Source organism: Trachypithecus francoisi, unplaced genomic scaffold, assembly GCF_009764315.1.
Source record: "Trachypithecus francoisi isolate TF-2019V2 unplaced genomic scaffold, Tfra_2.0 Lachesis_group7, whole genome shotgun sequence".
Lineage (NCBI taxonomy): Eukaryota > Metazoa > Chordata > Mammalia > Primates > Cercopithecidae > Trachypithecus > Trachypithecus francoisi.
The window spans coordinates 95,138,909-95,152,665 of record NW_022681472.1 but is presented as its reverse complement, the minus strand read 5'-3'; the positions used below and the strand labels follow the sequence as shown (position 1 = coordinate 95,152,665).

At 50.3% G+C, this 13,757-nt stretch overlaps 1 protein-coding gene across 1 annotated transcript in view; it reads left to right on the top strand.

The window, feature by feature from the left end:
- TRAPPC9 (trafficking protein particle complex 9) overlaps positions 1 to 13,757 on the top strand; it is a 705,809-nt gene that overhangs the window by 453,188 nt on the left and 238,864 nt on the right. The gene's annotated exons all lie outside the window — the stretch shown is intronic.

Genomic DNA, 13,757 nt, shown 5'->3' with positions numbered 1-13,757 from the left:
AGCACAGTCACTCAAACCCAGTCTCTGGAGGGCAAAGAGAGGTGGCACTACCAAACACTGGCCAGGGTCAGCCTCAGGAGACCCCTGGCCCAGCAGAGGTGAGTGAAGGCTGATGCAGAAGTGAGAGCTGGTCAGGAGCGAAGCCAGGGCCGCCAGGGCATGTCTGGAGGCTGGTGGAGCTCAGTGACTCTGGGGTGATGTGGTCCTTCCATGGTGGAGCCCCTCCATGGGCCCCTGACCCGCTCCCCACTCAGCCTCCCTCCGTACTAAGAAGTTGTGCCTCCGAGCCCAGCCTGGGTTCTAGGGACATCCACTTACAGATGGAATTGTAGATGGAATAATATTTTTATTTTTAATTGCTAAAGACTTCAAACATACAGAAAATAACTTTGAGCCTGGCATACCCACATCCTAGATTTTGCTTTTTTTTTTTTTTTTTTTTTTTTTTTGCCCCATATCTTTCTCTCTCTCTCTCTGCCTCTTTCATTTGTTTTAAGGAAATAAAATGTTTTTTTAAATGGCAACATTAACATTATCAATCAGTGGTGGAATATAAGTCCAAACCACGATGGGACAGCATGACACACTCATCAGGATGGTTAAAAGACAGCACCAAATGTTGGTGAGGGTGTGAAGCAACTGGAACTCTCATGCCTTGTGGGTGGGGATAGAAAATAGTGCAGCTGCTTTGGAAAAAGGTCTGGGGCTATCCTATAAAATTAAACATACACTTACCCTTTGCCCAGCTATTTCAACCCTAGTTATTTATTTAAGGATAATATAAAACATGTGGTCACAAGAAGACCTATACAACAGTGTTCCTAGCCAGAAAACAGAGGCCAGGTGTCCATTACAGGAGAATGGACAAACAAATGGTGGTGTTTTCTTACAAACGGAACGGTACTCTGCAACAAAAATGAAGGAATTACTCATACACAGAACAGCACAGGCAACTCTCAGGAACAGGATGCTGGGTGAAAGGAGCCTTACCCAAAGCGCATATGCCATGTGATCCCATTGATGTGAAATGCTGTAGGTTGCTGCAAAAGTAATTGCGGCTTTTGCCATTATTTTTAATGGTGAAAACAGCCATTACTTTTACACCAACCTATAGAACAAGCAGAACCAGTTTATGATGGAAAAACTCAGAACATTGGTTCCCTCTGGAGAGATGGGATCAGGGTTTGATCGGGAAAGGGCATAAGGGTAATTTTCTGGTGACAGTCATGTTGTACATATCAATAGGGTTTTGGGTTACACACGTGTATTTATTTGTTAAAACTCAGCAAATAATCACTTGAGATTTGTACATTTCATGATGTATCAGCTTTATATCAGAAGAAAAAACTAAACCATTGTTGAGCTCTGTTAATGATATGCACACTGGAGGGTTTGAGGTCAGGGCATGATATCTACAGTAGTCTTTGAGTTCTATAAAATATCTGACAGATTAATAGATGGGCAGATGAATACATTAGGTGCTAACACAAATATAGTATGATGTTAACAGTAGCGTCTCTTAATGGGCATATGGGATATTCAGTGTAAATTTTTTTCACCTTATATTTGAAATTTTTTAGAAGAAAGTGTTGGGAAAAATAAAAGTAAAAATAGCTAAACTCTTCTCTTCTGCCCACCTCATCCCATCTTCTTTTCTCTTTCCTTCCTCTTCAGGGTAATTGCTTTCTTAGAGGTGATAGTATCATTGCACATCCATGTTTTACTACTTTATTGTACATACATATATCTCCAACCAAACATTATTTTGAGAGTTTTTTTGTTTTCTTTTGTTTTTGATACGGAATCTCACTGCGTCACCCAGGCGGGAGTGCAGTGGCACAATCTCGGCTCATTGCAACCTCCACTTCCCGGGTTCAATTGATTCTCCTGCCTCAGCCTCCTGAGTAGCTGGGATTACAGGCGCCCGCCACCACACCCAGCTAATTTTTGTATTTTTAGTAGTGATGGGGTTTCACTATGTTGATCAGGCTGGTCTTGAACTCCTGACCTTGTGATCTGCCTGCCTCGGCCTCCCAAAGTGCTGGAATTACAGGCAAGAGCCACTGGGCCTGGCCGAGAGTTTTTTTTTTTTTTTTTTAATGACATAAGTGGTTCCATATCATATATGTCCTTTTAAAACTTTAAAAATTAGCATTATTCTTTGGAGCTAAATATAAATCTGGTTCTTTCATTTGAGCTGCTATTAATATTTCATTGTGTAAATATGCCACTTTATTCATTTCCATGCTAATGCACTCACTGTGAGGTGGCTTCCAGGGTATTCATATTTAATGTGCTTATTGTTAATGACAAGCATGAATGTCAAGCCAGGCCCTGCAACCTTGTAGCAGGTCCTGCTTGGGCTGCTGGAAGCTAGAGATTCAATGACTTGGGGGGCATTTATGGCCTGCCTTTGAGAGGTGCCATAGAACCCTCCTTCCCAAGATCCGTTGGACAGGACTTGTCACTTGGGTGTGGGTATGCGCGTGGGGCCGGTGTACGCTTCTGTGTGTATGAGCTGTGAGGGCTGTGGCTGGATGCTGCGGCACCTCAGGTTCCTAAGAGTGAGGACAGATGCCTTCAGGGAGCACCGATGCATCCCCTGGGGTCTACGCCTTTGGCAGTGCTGGGTCCAGTGCGGCTGCATAGAGAACTGTCGGCCCTTGGACTACTCTTTCTTGTCTAAATGCCTTGATGTATAGTCCAAGATCCCAGAGAACATAAATCTGGTCTTCTTATGACACTAGTATAAAACACTTTAAAGAAATTATAAATTGCTAAGCTTGTCCTGTATAGTAAGCTTGACTCATTCTTGGCAATGCAAGGCTGATGACATTAACAATCCCAGCTGCAAATAATCACAATTTAGTCTTGTGCTTCAGGCTTTTTTGTTATTAAGTTTTTGCTTAAATTCTCGTTTCTGAATGCTTCTAACTCGCTTATTCTTTTATTTATTCATAAAATATTCATTCAATAAATATTGATACTTCAGGAATTTGCTGTGTGGTATGCCCCGCATCAGGCTTTAGGCGTGCCAAGGAGAATAAATAAGGGCCCCTTCTCGCTGGGGAGTGGCAACGCACTGGGACAAGTATCTAACCCAGCCAGAGCAGCTGCCTTTTTCTGCCTGACAAGGGCATCTTGCTGTCCTGGGCCGGGTGGGAGCGGTGGGTGAACTAGAGGTCGTGAGGTTACATTTGTCTAGGGAGTCACCTTAGGTGCTCACCCCGCTGTGCCCACTGCTGTAGACACCCATGAATCCCTGTGACTCTGCCCTGAGTGCCTGTTTGGGAGGCTTGAGCCCTGAGCCCTAGAATGCATGATTCCCTTTCCCTCCCTTTCCCAAACCTCTCTCAGTGCCTCACCAGCCTCCTGGGGGTCAGATGCACACTCAGCCTCCGTGGAGGGGTTGTGCGGAGCAGTGCAGGTGGAGGAAGGGAAATGGTTGTACCTTACTTCGCAACACCGGGCAGCACCTTACAGACCTCAGACCTGGTCCCTGTCCATCCAGGCTTTGTCTCTTGAGTACCCAGTTCCTTCCCAGAGTCCTGAGCTAAACCCCTCTCCTGGCTCTTCCCTTCCCCTACGAGGAGGCACCCTTGCCACCCCCCAGGCTGTGCTAAACCTAAAGAAGCTTCTTCTGCCTGTGTTTTGCCCTCTGGAGTGGGGAGGGCGTGGACTCTGCCTGGAGGTGCGGGCAGTAGTGGGGCTGAGACTCCAGCTTAATCTCTATCAGCGGGAGCGGCAAGCTGTGCTCTCACTGCTACCTGAGAGGGAGACAGGGGCACAGAACTTTCCTCTGCAGATAGCACAGCCTCCTCTTAAAGAAAGAGCCAGATTCCTGGAATTTTTTTTTTTTTGACACTGAAAAACATTTTATTAATAAAGAATATTTACATGAGTATACCAGTTTATATATAAAAATGTTTTTAAACTTGACAATCATTACACTAAAACAGATTTGAAAATCTTATTCACAGTTGTTATTGTTTACAGACCAATTAATTAATATTTCCTCTATTTATTCCTCCTCTCCCTCCCATTGCATGGCTCACACCTCTCTGTCTGTTAAACTGACGACCACGGACACCTTGTATCAATGTTGTCTGAAGTCTTACTCCTCTGAAAGGCTTTGGTTGACTACTACTTGTATCTACAGATGAGCCAGAAGGAGGATCCTGGCTGGTGGAGGGGAGATCTGGAATTAACATGGCTTTGATGCTGCCGTTTGCAGAACTGGCATTCAAAGGTGGCCTGCAATCTAAGAGAGAGACCAACCCCAGTTAGATAATTGTGGTGCCTGCTGCCTCTCCTCCCTCCTAGTAGGAAGGGGTGATCTCATCTCACCCAGTGCAAGAGCTATGGATAGAAATGTGTCCCCAACAGCACGAGGAGGAGCAACATGCTTCCTGGGGGAAGAGAGGATGGAAATAGTATTTACTGAGCACTTCCCATATGAAGTCACATTCAGTCCTCATAATATTCTCATGTGGGAACAGTGTCCTCATTTTATAGATAAGCAGACTGAGTGGCTGATCAAAGCCACTTTGTGGAAGCCCGTCTGTCTGACATCCAGGCTCTGCCCTGTTGCTGCACACACCAAGCGGGGATGATGCTGGAGCCAAGCTTGGGATGGTGTGAGAGGGGCCAGGGCAGGGACAAAATTCTGTTTATTTCCCACATTCTGCTCTGTGCAGCCTTTGGTAAGTTGGGTTCAGGGTTGTAAAGTCCAGCTTCACCCAGCTGAAGAAAGGGTGAGGTGGAGAAGCAAACTGGGCCTTTGATGTCCAGGGTGTTCATTTGTTCATTCACCAAGTATTTCCTATGTATCTCCCAGGTGCCAGGCCCTGCTGGGAGTGAAGCTGCTGAGTACGTGTGGTGCTGCTTGTGTTTTCACTACACTTATATTTAGGTGTGGAAGAAAAGCACACAAACAGGCAATTGTTATACAGTGTGAGGAGAATGCAAAGCACGTAGGAAGGCACTCAACCCAGACTGGGGTCCAAGGAAGGTGGCTAGGTGGGCTTCCTGGAGGAGGTGATGAGAATATGGAAATGCTGAGCTGCTATAACAAAATACCGTAGACTGGGTGGCTTATAAGCAACCGAAAATTATTTCTCATGGTTCTGGAGACTGCAGGTTCAAGATCAAGATGCTGGGCAGATTCTGTGGGTGGTGAGGGCCCCTTACCTGCTTCATAGATGGAGGCTTCTCACTGTGTCCTCACATGGTGGGAGGGGCAAAGGGTTTTTCTTAAACTTCCTTTAGAAGAACACTGATCCTAATCACGTGGACTCCATCTTCATGAGCTGATCACCTCCCAGAAGCCCTGCCCTTTAATGTAATCACCGTGGTGAGTAGGAGTTCAGCATGTAGATTTTGTGGGGCATAAACATTCATTTACAGCACGATCTGACGAGGGAGCAGGAGGTGACCAGGGCCAGTGTGCCAGGGAGAGCAGTGCAGGCAGGGGGAGCAGCATGGTGGAGGTGGGTGTGGTGTGGTGGTAAGCGTGAAAGAGGTGTTCATAGACTGTGAATATTAGAGATTTTAGAAATTAGCAGTGCCACTCTTATCATATTTCTTAGCGAGATCTTGTTAGTCTCATATTTTACAATGGAATATTGAAGCGATTGGATATAGAAAGTGCTTTTCCACCTTCCTAATCTCTCCTTTAAAAGGTCCTTTGGAAATTAGTGACTCATCCCTGAGCTTGTGCGTTTCTGTGTCATGTGCGATGCATCAGTTCTGTAATTAAGGACCATTAGTTAACCTTGCGTTTGCCAGATGTGATTTGTGATGCTTGGTGCCTGGTGATTCTGTTTCCTGGGCCCCTGCCGTTAGTCATGACATTCAGAGCCCTGTTCCCAGTCGAGCAGCTCATCTGTATTGACTTGCATTTCTACCCCGGGGCAGTGTTGGAAAAGACGCCGCTTTCATAGGCAGTTCTACAGGGAGTGGGCTTGGCACTCATTTTTCCCTATGAGTAAAAGAGGTGGAGACCCACCAGGGGCATGCAGTCAGCTGGAGCTGGAACTGGGCCGCTGCACACCAGCCAACTGTTCTCCACTGCCCACCTTTCTGCGGGAGTTGCCCGCAGTTCCTTGAGCTGCGTCCCCAGAATCGGCTTTCCCTCCTCGTCCAGTTTTCACGCACAACCGGAAACAGTGGATGTCTCTCCTTAGTGAAACCACATGAGCTGTCCTAGGAAAATACAGTGTTGGCAGCCCAGCATATTTACTGGAAAATTAAGATATGATAATTATTGTGGGTTTTTTTTGCTTAATTATCAAACCATTGAAATTAAATTTCATGACAACCCTCATGTATGCATAAACCTCTTTATAATGTATGGTAATAGATGTTATCTCATTACATGCTTTGAGATGCCTGGCTCTGCTCCCCCTCCCTCACTGCAGGGACACTGCATTTAGAGGGTGCTGCGGACCTGGCACCGAAGCACCCACACGCTGTGGCTGCTGGGGAGATGGACCGCTGGGAGGATCTGAGCGGCCAGCTCTGGCTGTGTCTTGCTAGAGCACCCATGTGGATCATGGCATGGCTTTGCTGCGAGAGGGGCAGGGAAGAGCTCCACAGGCAATGGCCAACCTGGGGGCTCCAGAACTTCTCCTCGAGGATGCTTTGAGGAGGTGGTTTCTGAGCAGCCCCATCTCCTGGGGGTTACGTGGGGGCTGCACATTCCTGTTTATCCCAGCCCAGAGCAGCCCCCAACTCAAGTATCTGGCTCCTCCTCTCGCCTGTCTCTTTCTGTTTCTTGTTTAATTCCTTTAAACATTCCAAAGAACCTTGTGAATCATCAAAGTGATGCTTAATCGTGTGGAGCCCAGTCTTCTTGCAGGTTGTTATTGAAGCTTATTTATACTGTGTTGGCATTGCTCATCCCTCTGTGTTCCTTCTGCAGTCTGAGTTACAGATGAGTTTCTGTGTGGATTTTCTTTGTACTTTGTTTTTCAGTCTGAAAGGAAATGAAGAGAGTCCCTCAGAAACGTAATTTCTAGAAACAAGGAGAAAGCATCCTGATGTGCCCTCATCCCTTCAGCTGATGTGAGGAGATGGAGGCCCGAGGTCTGTTAGGGAGCCCGTGGCAGAGGCCTGCTGGAGCCCGGGCTCTGGAGCCCCTGGCCAGAGCTGTCTCTGCAACCCCCACTGGCTCCACTAATGAGCAGTTTTTACAGTTTTCCCGATACAAACCCAGATGGCTCTGGGATCAATAGGGGCCTCCCAGTGATTAATAGGCAGAGGGAAGGAACGTTCGCATTCAGCCTGGAGAAGCAATTTGATTCGAGAAATTCAATACTGGGGAAGATGCAGTAGTTTGCTGACTCAGATGACAAGAGAAATTCTTCTCTTTTTGTGAGAAAAGAAAAATAAGATGACTTGATTGGCTTTCCACACACCACACGCCTCTTTGTTCCTCAGAAACCTTCGACAGGAGGTTTTCCTTCTGGGTCTTTATCTCTTTTGTCTGTGGGTGGCTTCTGTGGTGGGGACATGTCTGGAGCCTTTCCTAGTGCGTGGGAGATCGGGGGCGTGTGGCTCCTCCCACGCCCGCCCTGTCTGCAGACCTGTTCCCAGCTGTCCACTTGCTGGGCAGAGATGAACATGCATGGGCTGGAGCCACGTGGAGCCCTCTGTAGCCTCAACTCTGTCCCGAGCTGGCTTTTCTGGCCTGGGCCGGGCCTCACTGTGCACCAAGTGCTCTTCGTAAAGTAGGAATCGAATCCATGCCCAGCAGGTTGATCTAAAGAGCAGCGTTCGAGGCCATGCCTGATGCATGACTGGTGCCCAGCCATTGGTGGTGGTGCTGTTACCTCCTGGTGCTCCTTTGTTACAGTGATCATTTCAAAGCTGTCCCCCCTCCTCGTGTGCAGGGCAGGCATTCCGAGGCTTTTGTTTCCTTCTTGTGGAGGTAACTGGACCCAATTTCTGCTCAAGTAGTTGGTTGTTATTTGGGGCCCCATTTGCCTGGATTCTCACTGGCACTGAGAGTGGAGGCAGAGAAAGTTCTCCCGGCATTGGTCAGGAGTGAGGAGCCACCTGGTTACTGAACAGAGAAGATTCGCTATGGAGAACTGTGTCCGAGGTGTGATGTGGGTAGCTGGGCCCGGGCAGGCCGAGGACAACACTGAGGTGTGCCAGTTATGGGGAGGCGGCAGGGAGGAGTGTGGTCCCTCGGGGTTGGCATCTCATTAGAGAAGTTTCAGGGGTCATGGAGCTGCCACAGCCCTTTGAGAAGGGGGCACCTGGGGTCTTGGAAGTGAGGTGCGATGTCACTGGGGGGCACCTGCAGGAATTGTAGACAGAAAACACTCGAGGGGCAAGGGGAGACCCGAGAGAGAGCAGACTGCTTCCTCCCTCTGCGGTCCTGAGGCTTCCTGCCAGCACCCACGGGCACAGCGGGAATGTGGTCTGCGGAGTCTCATGCCCATACCCCAGGCTGGCAGAGAGGAGTCAGCATGCGTCACTTGCACATCGGCCACAACTCTTCTTTCCTTCAAGCCCCACTTCAGGTCAGCTCTGTCCTGGGTCCCCCTGGCCGTGCTATGAGGGGCGCTGTCCTGCCCTCTGGATGCCATCGGTCTCTCGGTCCCCCGGCCTTGCTGTGAGGGGCGCTGTCCTGTCCTCCCCAACTCTGGGTCTCTCGGTCCCCCGGCCTTGCTGTGAGGGGCGCTGTCCTGTCCTCCCCAACGCCGTGGGTCTCTCGGTCCCCCGGCCTTGCTGTGAGGGGCGCTGTCCTGTTCCTCCCCGACTCTGGTCCTCGGTCCCCCGGCCTTGCTGTGAGGGCGCTGTCCTGTCCTCCCCAACGCCGTGGGTCTCTCGGTCCCCCGGCCTTGCTGTGAGGGGCGCTGTCCTGTCCTCCCCGACTCTGGGTCTCTCGGTCCCCCGGCCTTGCTGTGAGGGACGCTGTCCTGTCCTCCCCGACTCTGGGTCTCTCGGTCCCCCGGCCTTGCTGTGAGGGGCGCTGTCCTGTCCTCCCCGACTCTGGGTCTCTCGGTCCCCCGGCCTTGCTGTGAGGGGCGCTGTCCTGTCCTCCCCGACTCTGGGTCTCTCGGTCCCCCGGCCTTGCTGTGAGGGGCGCTGTCCTGTCCTCCCCGACTCTGGGTCTCTCGGTCCCCCGGTTTGCTGTGAGGGGCGCTGTCCTGTCCTCCCCCCTCTCTGGGTCTCTCGGTCCCCCGGCTTGCTGTGAGGGGCGCTGTCCTGTCCTCCCCGACTCTGGGTCTCTCGGTCCCCCGGCTTTGCTGTGAGGGGCGCTGTCCTGTCCTCCCCGACTCTGGGTCTCTCGGTCCCCCGGCTTTGCTGTGAGGGGCGCTGTCCTGTCCTCCCTGACGCCGTGGGCCTCTTGGATGGGTTTTGTTGTTTTCCACGTCAGATTCTCCCTCTTGCTGGACTAGAGGTTTGTAGACTTTGCTGTGGATTGTCCTCACCAGGGGGTCTTTACTAAAGAGGAGTGCCTGCCCCTCTCCTCACCCACCAGCATCCCGACTGGACTGGCTGGGTGCAGCCTGGGCATTGGGATATTTAATCTGCTGTGGTGCCGACTGTGCATCCGAGCGCGGGAGCCATGACCCCAGGGTGGAGCCGTCTGAGGGCAGCACCCGTATCCGTTCATGTCCAACCTTCCCACCACCGTGGTCCTCCATCCGGCATGTGCTGGGCTACAGACTTTTGGCTGGTGAGTGGGCGGGTGAGTTGGAAGCTGCTTGGCAGCATCCGGCCAGTGCCCCCTCCTTCCTGGGGCAGGTGGTCCCGCTGGAGCCTTCACTCCCAGGTTCTCACCCGCTACCCTGTTCTTAAGCCAAGCCTGGCCCAGCAGGAGGTTTTTTCAGAGGGACAGGGTGGTGTCAACCTACAGGTCACCAGGAAGAGATACCAAGTCCTGACACCTGATACCTGACACCTTGGTATCAGGTAATTCTCTGTGGTGCTTGCATTCCTGTCAGACCTGACCCTCACGCCTCCGCACCTGGCCTGCCCTCAACTGGCGTCCCAGTTGTCTGCGGGCAAGAATTCTTCACTCCCCTCCTGGGGATGGGGCCGCCGAGCCCCACAGACACATCTCGCCCGTGAAGCCCACCCAGAAGTCTCCGCCCTTCTATTAAGAAAGCGACTCAGGTTATCTGTGGGAAGAAACCAGAGTGCTTGGACAGAGCAGAGATGCATTGCGATCCCAGCTCCACTGGTTCTCTGGAACCTCCGCCTGCCTTCACCCTCTCATCTGTCCAGTGCGGAGTGAGAATCCGAGCCACGCCCGCCTCAGGCCTGGGCAACTTCCGTGAAGGTGCCCAAGTGAAAGGGCATTGCAGAGCGTAGCCTGGCACAGACATAGCCATCGCCGTGCGTTCTTTCACTTCACGACTTTATTATGGAGATTTCACACACACACAGAAGGCGCCGTCTTTGGATAGTGACCCCACATGCTTGTCGCCTGCCTTCAACAAGCAGCAGTTCTTGGTGGATTACCCTGTCTGTTATCCCCACCTGTTTTCCCATTTCCTCTACTATTTGGAAGCAAATCCAATAAATCATATTATTTCATCTGTAAACATTTTCATATTTAATGCTGTAACTCTTTTAAATATCACAGTACTTTATTATGCTTTAAAATTAACAATAAATAATTCCTCATTATCGACAAGTACCCAGCCAGTGTTTAAATTTCCAGTCATCTCAGTGACCTATTTCCTAACATTGGTTTGCATCAGAATTCAAGAAACGGCTATGTCTCCATCCATGTTTAATGTGCAGGTTGACTGTTCACCTCATTTAACTCTTGGACATTTTGCATTTTATTAACAAGGCGCCACAGTGGGGAGTTCTGCTGGTTGCGTGCCTGTGGTCATTTTAAACTTGTTCTTCAGCCAGGCGCTGTGGCTCACACCTGTCATCCCAGCACTTTGGGAGGCCAAGGTGGGAGGATCCCTTGAAGCCAGGAGTTCGAGACCAGCCTGGCCAACAAGGTGAAACCCCATCTCTACTAAAAATACACAACAAAACAAACCTTGTTTTTGGTCTTCTTTCTCTTTTTTTATTCCTAATTAAATTAGGAGTAGGAGGCCGGGTGCAGTGACTCACGCCCATAATCCCAGCACTTTGGGAGGCCAAGGCAGGTGGATCACCTAAGGTCAGGAGTTCGAGACCAGCCTGGCCAACATAACTCCGTTTCTACTAAAGATACAAAATTAGCCGGGCGTGGTGGCACACACCTATTACAGGTGTGTAATAGACGTTCGGGAGGCTGAGGCAGGGGAATTGCTTGAACCCGGGAGGCAGAGGCTACAGTGAGCAGAGATCGCGCCACTGCACTCCAGCCTGGGCAACAGAGTGAGACTCTATCTCAAAAATGAATGAATGAATGAATGAATGAATGGGGAGGAGTGAGGCTTGATCATATTCAGCATTTTTTTCCGATGCTACTTCATGGATACTGTTGTGAATCTCCATCGGCAGGTACTGAGTGTTTATGAGTTCTGTGATGGAGCCGTTTCATTTGATGGTGTTCTCTTACCCAGCCCTGTCCGGCACAGACCGTTACACCTGTTCCTGGCACATTCAAGCCCTCTCATCCCCAGGAAAGCCTTCACTCTTCTCCTTCATGGCTCAAAACAAAATACGAAAGTGCTTTACTGCCTGAGCTTTGGAAGTGATCAGGTGAAGACGTGAAGACATTTCCTGTATGTCTTCGGGCCAGAATTGTCTTACTCATCAGATAATCCAGACCCGGTAGCTGCCTAGGGAGAGAAATTGGGGCAGCATTGGCCTTGCTCCCGGGGCTCAGAACGATTGGAAACTTCCAGAGACTTCTGGCAGCTCACCATTTTGTCTTGGGGACCCTGTGTCTCCCCCCACAGCTCCCTCACACTGCTCCTCTCAGAGAAGCAGAAGTGAACGGGCATCATCCTGCCTTCCAGGGGCCTGTGATAAGTGACTCTGGTGCCAGTATCCCCGCAGAGGATGAAGGGCGCTGGGATGGCAGCTGAGTCCTCCCTGCAGGCCTCTGCAAGGCTGCTTCCTGTACGTCTTGGCCTATGGCTTCTCCCCGTGGTTTTTCATTTACCTCCCTGAGGGCTGATGGGAGCATTTTCTTAGCTGCTTACAAGCCATGCACAGATCCCATGTGGTCAGGCGCCTGAGCCTTTAGCACCCTTTTTAAAACCGGGTTCGTAGCCGCCTTATTATTGAGTCAGCGTTCCCTGTGCATTGTGGTTGGAAGCCCTTTGTCAAATGCCTGGTTTGGAGATACTTTTCCCAGTCTGTGATTTGTCTTTTTCTTAGTGGTGAGAGAAGTTGTAAGTGCTGATGAAGTACAATTTATCAATTTTTAAAAATAGGATGTACCTTTGGTGTCATAAACCTCTGCGTAATCCATGGTCACAGATATTTTCTCCTATGTTGTTTTTAGAAGTTGTATAGTGTTCAATCTTACATTTATGTCCATAATCCTTTTGAGCTAATTATTTTTTGTGTCGGGTGTGAGGTAAAAGTTTTTTTTGTGTTGCATATGGATATCCAGTTGTTCCAGCACGGGGTGTTAAAAAAGACTGTCCTTTCTCCATTGGATGGCTTTAGTACCTTTGTCTAAAATCAGTTGACCATAAACGTGAGGGTTATTTTCTGAAGACACTTATTAGAAGAGAGAGCAGCTGATGGGGATGTCAGCGGATGGGCTGACAGGTGACATGAGGAGAGGAGGGGCATTGGCAGAGCCTGAGCAGCTTGAGTGGGGTGAAGAAGGGAGGGAGATGGTGACCCGTGGCCTGGGCTCTGATGCTCGGTGCTAATGTAGGAGTGTGGGGGTAGTGAGGGGTCAACTTGGCTGGGCCAAATCCTAGAGGACCTTGGCTGCCAGGTTGAGGGAAATGGATCTTTGTATTTTTTAATGAGGGATTTGTAGGTTTTGAAGAGGATGCCTTTGCCTTAATCTCTGTCTTTTGGGGTTTCTCTGTTTTCACCTGTAGCGTAAATGACCACTCACTGCTGGCTTGAAAGCCTCCTGTCAGAGCCGTGTTCTCAAAGTGTGGACCCAGGCCAGCAGCAGCACCGTCACCTGGGAACTTGCTAGAAATGCAAATTCTCAGACCCACGCCAGGCTTTCTGTGGGGCAAGGCCCAGCGATCTGTAGCTTAAGAGGCCCTCCAGGTGCTCTGCTGTTCAGGGAAGTCATAGAACCTGTGTGCTAGAGAAATGCGGAGGCCAGCGATCCCGGTGGACCACGTAGTCGCCACTGTCTCAGGCGCTGCCCAGACGCCATGCTTGTGTCTGGAGCCTCATTCACATGCAGTTTGGTGGAAAGTCTCGTCTAGGGCAGTCCTTGTTTTCATTGGCCTCTAGTGAAAGTTGCCAGACCTTGGTCCTAGGTCCACTCGAAATCACCGCTCTCCCTTCTTGGTGGTGCTTTGCGGCGTGGAGAGTGAGCTGGAGAGGCAGTCTGGAGACAAGGATGGGCTCTGATTCTGACAGGGGGTGCAGTGATGGGGGAGGCCTTTGAATCGGGTGCGGCTGATCTAGGTCTGCTGATGGGAAGGAGAGCAGGCAGCCTCAGGGATGGCCTGTGGGAGGTGCCCTCAGCAGAGCTACAGCCCTTGGGAAAGTGGGCGGAGAGGGAGAGGCAGCTGGAGGCTGCCGGGTAGAGTGGAAGACCGTGGAAACCTGGGCCCAGCCTCCACATGAGCTGGCCTTCCATGAGCCTCGTGTCCACGTCTGTAAAATGGAGCATTGTAGGAGCTGAGAAGGAGCAT